Source organism: Miscanthus floridulus, chromosome 1 (assembly GCF_019320115.1).
Source record: "Miscanthus floridulus cultivar M001 chromosome 1, ASM1932011v1, whole genome shotgun sequence".
Lineage (NCBI taxonomy): Eukaryota > Viridiplantae > Streptophyta > Magnoliopsida > Poales > Poaceae > Miscanthus > Miscanthus floridulus.
In genome coordinates this window covers 6,796,008-6,803,728 of record NC_089580.1, presented here as the reverse complement: position 1 = coordinate 6,803,728, position 7,721 = coordinate 6,796,008, and the positions used below count along the sequence as shown (strand labels likewise).

At 40.3% G+C, this 7,721-nt stretch overlaps 1 pseudogene; it reads left to right on the top strand.

Moving 5' to 3' along the window:
* Nucleotides 1-455: 455 nt before the first annotated feature.
* Nucleotides 456-5,265, top strand: LOC136471904 (disease resistance protein RGA2-like; annotated as a pseudogene).
* Nucleotides 5,266-7,721: the final 2,456 nt, after the last annotated feature.

Below are 7,721 nucleotides of genomic sequence, written 5' to 3'. Positions count from 1 at the left end.
AAAGTACGGCAAAGGAAAAGTAGGGCATGTTTGGTTTTTTTAGTCCATGGACTAAAATTTTAGTCTACTTTAGTTCATGAACTAAAAGTTGACTAAAGTGGTGTTTGGATTAAAATCATTAAATGATGTGGAAGAAAGATCCTTTTATTCACTCTTTTACCCTGGGAGAGAGAGGACAATAAATGAGGGGCATAGGTGTCCCCAACACCTTTTAATCCAGTTTTATGTACTAAAGGACTAAAGAACTTTAGCTTTAGTCCATTTTTAATCCGTGTTCGACTGTTTAGTCCAACTAAAATACAGATTTTAGTCAAAATGCTTTAGTCGGTGGCAACCAAAACACCGCCCTGGTACGAAAAAAAAGTCAAACGGCAAAGTACGGCAACTTACGCAGAAAGAGAGAGAGAGAGAATTACCCAAAAGAGAGAGAGAGAAACAGGAAAGTAGTGTGGTGCGCCCTGTTGAGTTGTTGAGGCGAAGAAGCATCAGCAGCTGCCCATGGCTGGCGTAGAAGGGATGGTCGTCTCGGCGGTCGTGAAGCAGGCCATCCGGGGTCTCGCGGCGGCCGCCGGGAGCCCGATGGCAAAGCTGTGGGGGAGCTGCAAGAAAGACCTGGAGGAGATGCGGGGTACCCTTACTCTGCTTGAGGCCGCCCTAAGGGACGCCGAGCGACGGTCCGGGGCCGAGGAGGCGGTGCGCGTGTGGCTGCGGCAGCTCAAGGCCGTCGCGCGCGAAATCTCCGCAGCTCTCGACAAAGCCCCGCCGTCGCCGTGGAAGGTGAGGTGTTGCTGTGCGATAACACCGTATTCATTATTTCCTTTCTGAATTCGGAATAATATGATATGATTCCAGAAAACTTGTTAAACGTCCCGATTAATTTGGGTAAACTAAACGAAGCTACGCAAGCCTTGAACCTTGATTACTGCCCTGCATTTCCATATACATGTTAATTCGTCCTGATACCCTGAGAAAGCAATTCGATTTATAAGGTCGGATGCAAGTGGCACCACCACTAGCCAAGAAACTCACTTCGCATATGAACTAGAAGCAAAATTGCTATGATCTGTGTAGATGTCATTTATTGAATCCATAGGCAGTGAAAATTGTTGCTCCTTGACTCCTTGTGCTCTGTTCTGTTCCGTACCTCTATGTTGTATCTGATGTTTCCAGGAAATACAACTTACGTGCGCTGATAGTGATCATTTGAATTTGCAACAGGTTTTTGCAAAACTTAGTTTAGTTAACAAGATAGACGAGCTTAAGAAGAAGCTAAAGTCACTGGAAGAGAACCGCTGTATGTTGGGGTTCAGTTTGCATAATAAAGGAAGCATTGAGGACGTGATAGCGAAGAGGGAAACAGTAGCATGTATGGACGATGGATTCACTGTCATTGGACGATCAGGAGAGAATGATGAGATAATAAGGCTTCTATTAGGGTCTGAAGAAAACCTGGTTATTATTTCTATTGTTGGCCTTGGAGGCATAGGTAAGACCACTTTAGCTAAATTGGTCTTCAATGACAGCAGAATGCAAGATTTTGACAGGAAGGCATGGATCCATGTCTCCCAAAGGTTTGATTTGGGAAGAATAGGAAAAGCTGTTATATCACAATTTGAAGGTACTGCTGCTACCTTTGATGATCTGCAGTCTCTGTATAATCAGATAGAAAACCTTTGTAGCGGCAAAAGGTGCTTAGTTGTGTTGGATGACCTGTGGGAGAGTAACATTGAGATGTTGCGCAAACTGAAACTGTTGCTAAGATGTGGAAAGAACGGGAGTTTGGTTAAGGTCATTGTGACAACACGTAATGAAGAAATTGCTCAGGAAATGTCGACGTTTGGCCCATATAAATTGGGACCTTTGTCCGATGATAGCTGCTGGACTATATTCAGACAAGTTGCTTTCCAACGGACACATGAAGAAAATTCGCATGCACTAGAAGCTGTTGGAAGGGACATTGCTAAAAAATGCAAAGGTTTACCCTTGGCAGCTCATGCTGTTGGATCCATGCTTCGCAATAGGACTGTTGATTTCTGGAAAGCTACTAGAGATAACAATGCTTGGGATCAATACTCATCTCACGAAGATGTCTTGCCATCATTGAGGTTGAGCTATGACCATATGCCATCTTATTTAAAATCATGCTTTGCCTACTGTGCCGTCTTCCAAAAAGGTTCTGCCATAGACAAGAACAAATTAATTCAACAATGGATTGCTCTTGGCTTTATTAAGCCATCCCTACCAGATTTGTCTTACAGAGTTCAGGCCGAGGAATATTTGAGAGATATTTTGGCAACATCTCTTCTTCAAAAGAAAGCATCTTCCTTGGTGAGTTTGTGTATACTAATATATTATTTAGAGCATTTTTTAGCATACCTTTGATATTTTAGTAAATTATTTATGATTGATGAGATAATATTGAAATAGTACATATACTCATCCATAGTGGTACATAAATTATCAGCTATTTTAAAAGGTCAAAGACTGTAAATTATGTAATGTGCAAAATCCATGGCTAGTAGATCACACATACACTAAAGCAAACATGCTTTGTTCATTTTTTCATGCATATACGCGGGAGATTGCTTACACTAACACAAATGTTACTACTCTGTAGGTTCATGTGTATGCCAAAACTTCACAACATCTCATCATGCATGACTTAGTGCATGACTTGGCACGATCAGTTGCTGGTGATGAAACACTTTTTCTTGATTGTACAAAGCCAAACAATTTACTCACTGACAACTGCCATCATGCTGTTGTGGTGAGATATGATAAAAGGCTTTCCAAGTCCTTGCCTGCTCAAGTAAGGTCACTACATTTCAGAGACTCTGGTGGAATGTGGAAGAAAACTCCCTGCCTCCCTGTCCCTGGTGATGCATTCTCATTAACCAAAAACTTAAATGTCTTGGATATAACGGGATGTGATTTGAGGAAGTTGTCAGATCCAATTCGTCAGTTAGCCCATTTGAGGTACCTTGATGCTTCACTATTGCCTGACAAAGATCTTCCCTTGTGGATTACTAGTCTCCTGAAACTACACTATTTGAGCATCCATGGGTCTTCTAAAATTTCGAGGTTCCCTGAGTCAATCAGCAAGCTCAAAGAATTGACACATCTGGACTTATCATGTTGTGGAAACCTTGCCTACTTACCAGATATTTTCTCCAACCTTACAAATCTCTCTTTATTGAACCTAGCAGATTGTACTAGCCTTTCTGCATTACCTAATTCCATATGTGACCTTGTGAATTTAGAGATCCTAAACCTTTCAGGTTGTGTCCTGGAAGAATTACCTCAAACTATGGGAAATCTGCACAAGCTACGGCTACTGCACCTATCCAGATGTTCAAAGCTTCGCTTCTTGCCTGATTCCATCAGTAATCTTGTGTCCTTAGACAAGTTAGACCTATCGTATTGTTCTGTTTTGCAAGAGCTACCAAAATCCTTTGGTGACCTTGAGGAACTAAGGTTTTTGGAATTATCACACTGTTCAAGTCTTGTAAGATTACCTAATTCAGTTGGTAATCTCACAAAATTGCAGCATCTGAACTTAGAAGGCTTCATATGTTCCACATCATTGCACCCCACCGATCTACTCTCCTACTTTAACATGCTATTTCGAGTCCTATGTAAACTATCCAACCTTGAATACTTAAACTTGTCAGCATGTCCTGTTTCTACTCTTTCTGAATCTCTTGGCAATCTCAAAATGCTTCGCACATTAGACATCTCGCGTTGCATTTCTCTAAGAAAATTACCTCAAACCATTCTCAAGTTACCAAATCTTGAGTCTTTAGTTGTGAGAGGCTGCTTTCCACGCATTGAAGAGCAAATCAAGGAATCATCATTGGCCAATGGTTTGCTGTCACTGCCAAAATTTTTCGTATGTACCATGCCTGGTGGTATGTCTAGCAACATCTTGCAACTTGAGGGAGTAAATCCTGAGAGCTTGAGATAAATTTCTTGAAATGTCGCAGTTTAGAAGAAGTGAAGAAAGTCAACTTGGCATTTAAGTCAAGGCTCTCCAAATTGTTTCTATCTTGGACTGGCAGTGTTAACGACCATCTTTTGGATGACGAATCTTTGCTCAGGGAGCTTGTACCCCCAACCACTTTGGAGCAGTTTATTCTCCAAGGCTACATGGGTATCAGATTTCCTAGTTGGACTGGCTCTGCTACATATCTTGCAAATCTTTCCCGAATTGAGCTGCTAAATTTGCCAAGATGCACACAGCTACCATCACTTGGTCAGTTGCCTAACTTACAAGAATTGTCCCTCCGAGCACTGCAAAACATCAATAAGTTGGATGAGGATTTCTGTGGTGGCAGTCCAGCATTTTCAAAGTTAACAAAATTTACTGTCCAGGACATGAACAATCTAGAAATATGGAACACTACAGTATCAATACCCCATGATGATACTAGGGGAAACTTCATGTTCCCCAACCTTCACAAGTTGTTGATACATGGATGCAACAAGCTGAGGGTGAAACCATGCCCACCTGCTACCGTGGAATGGGTCATAGAGGCTAATGACTTAATTGTATCATCATGGACTGTGGGAGGGCGTGCGAGGATTTGCTTCAGTCCAGCAGTAACTTGTTTAGAAATCTCAGATTGCCATGTCCATCCTGACGATTGGAGGTTGCTCAACCATCTACCCGGCCTTCGCAAGCTGAGGATCCGCATGTGCAATAAGCTGACAAGCCTACCAGCAAGTGCTGAAGGCCTCACCTCCCTTCACTCTCTACTTGTTTGTGCATGCCATGGATTGACAGAACTGCCGGAATGGCTGGGCAGTCTCACCTCGCTCCAAGAACTGGAAATCAACTACTGCCCGAAGCTCAAGTCCTTGCAGCAGAGCATGAGGCACCTTGCCTCCCTCAGATTGCTGCACCTAGGTCACTGCGACGGCATGTCGGAGCTGCCAGAGTGGTTGGGTGACCTCACCTCTCTTCGGAGACTTGACATATGGGGATGCCAGAGAATCAAGAGTTTGCCACAGTGCGTGCAGCACCTCGCGATGCTGAAGGAGGTACAAATCAAGCATAACCCTGAACTGAAGCAGTGGTGTGAATTCTTTTTAGAAGGAAAAGAAATAGTCTGATTCAAATGGCAGCCAAACAAATCTTGCTGATGTAGTGGGCTTGTATGCGGTGTCGTGTTGAGTTGTGGTGTGGTGTTCCGTTTTTCATACCTTTTGAGCTCTTTTGCTCTTCCCGGCACGTTGGAGAAAAAAAAAAAAACTCGCTGCCAATAAAGAAACGAACGATATCTTCAGGACTGTTGCCTATGGCCTCACTCTTCACCGCACCTGACCTGCTGCATTGACTGTCTACACTGATCCATGTGCAATAAAATATCTCGTTTACCAACCCTCAAAGCCCATGTGCAATAATCTTAATAAATCTCAAAGGCCCATACATTTATTTACTAATGAGCTTTAATGATTATTTAGACCCATTAGTAAAGGTGGAGGGTTCAATATTAATTGAGAGAATTCCTTATTTGACACTGGGAAAATAAGTCGTTCCTTTCTTGGCCCTGAAATTTTCTTTGTTCCCTATTTGACACTCACTTCAACTTTCGTTCATAATTTGACACTGCCGTCAAATTCGTTAGCTAACGGTGTTAACTGGCCGTTAAAAAGACGTTTTTGCCCCTAGAAAAAAAAGCGGTGAAGCAAATTTGAGAGGAAAAAAAAACCTGCGCCTTTTTTTTAGCTGGGCGCATGCATCAGAGGCGGACGCAGGTTTTTTTCCTCTCAAATTTGCTTCGCCGTTTTTTTTCTAGGGGCAAAAACGTCTTTTTAACGGCCAGTTAACACCGTTAGCTAACGGATTTGACGGCAGTGTCAAATTAGGAACGAAAGTCGAAGTGAGTGTCAAATAGGGAACGAAGAAAATTTCAGAGCCAAGAAAGGAACGACTCATTTTCCCAGTGTCAAATAAGGAATTCTCTCATATTAATTAGTACCATATTCCTAGTTGAGGTAGATGTGAGGAGTTCTCCTCTCTATATATTTATACCAACCTTTTGATCAAAGCACACCAGAATTGCCGTAAGAGGAGCCCCTAGTTTAAGAATTCCTAAGGCAGCAAATTAGATTTTTTTTCTCCTTTCTTTTCTACGTCATTTCCAATGTCTTGCCTGTTCCACCAACGGTCGGCCTCCCCCAGCCTCCTGCAACCAAGCTCCCTCCCTCTTGTTACTGTTGAAAGGTCACGTGAGATGGATGGAGGAAGAAGACGAGGTAATTACATAGGGCCTGTTCGCTTGTCTGAATTCTGGAGGAATTTGGATGGTTTGGAGGAATGTTGGAGGAATTTGTGAGAGAAAAACACTGTTTCGGATAAAAAAATAAGCGAATCAAGCCGGGTTTAAGGGCACATGTTTCTTCGTTTTAATTCCGTTTTATTTCATTTAAGTTGCGTTAGATTCGTTTTGACGTGATCTATAAGTTAGTAGCGACGTTTAACGTATCACATGTTTTTCAATATATTGTTAAATATTAAATTGATTAATACACATGTAACTAGTTTCTAATTAAAAAGCAATGTAGGTGTTAAACTTCTATATTTCGTACATAAAAGTTAATATGATTAATTGTAAACTTAAATGTGTTTTAATTATACTTAGTTTAAACTCATTTAGTGTTTTCACATGCACTTTTCTTTTTGTAAATTTAAAGTTTAATTGGATTAAATGATACATGCATGTTTATGAATCAAATATGATTAGTCTAACTTGGATTTTAGAATTAAAATATATTTTATCTAATCTGAATTAATATGCTTCACATGGTTTTGCTCAATTAAAATAAATCAAGCATGTAGGCTTTTCTTTTCGTTGGTAATATAAAACTCCCGGTAGTTTTTTCTTTTAACTGTAGCTATGTTCTAGTTGTTACTTGTGATGTTGTGTCTGTGCCGACCAATGCTACGTGTTAGCAGTGACGTTTAACATGTCTCATATCTTAAAATTTTATAAGTTAAATGTTAATTTGTTTAATGGTTATGCAACCAGGTTTATAATTAAAAGCCACTTAGGTGAATACATCGGTCTTTCATAAATCACTATCAATATGATTAATATCGACATTAATACCTTTTTAATTTATAACATGCTTAGTTCGACTTTAAAACATGATGCTTTTGTTTAATTTTTGTCACATGTCCTTTAATCTTTTCAATTAAATGTTTAAATGACTTAAATGATATGAGATATTTTTATAAATAAAATATAATTAGCTTTAACTCAACTTTTGAAACTGAATATGTTCTGAGTAACCTGAGTTGATACTACTCACATAGTTTTTTTAATTAACATGAATCAAGCTCGTAGATGTTTCTTTTGTAATATATAAAATTGTTCTGTAGTCGTTTCTTCTTTATGATAGTTCCGTTACGTTTCTTGTGTTCTCGACCATCGTAACGAGCTCTCTTTAGTATGTTGTTTTGTCTCGTGTGGTGTACTGCTCTTAGTTGTCTCACTACACCACAACACCGCATCATCGTCAAACATCTGACCCTAAAAATTATATTTATCGATGGATGATCTGACGCTAAAGATAACTCACAGACTATATGTCGCTAATTCCTCATTTAGCGATTTATTTTCTGTCGCTATAGATATTGATATTTAACGTTGAACTGTCTGTCGCTAAAAATAAGTATACCGCACTCTGTCTGTCGCCAAAAATAAGTGGGCCCCACC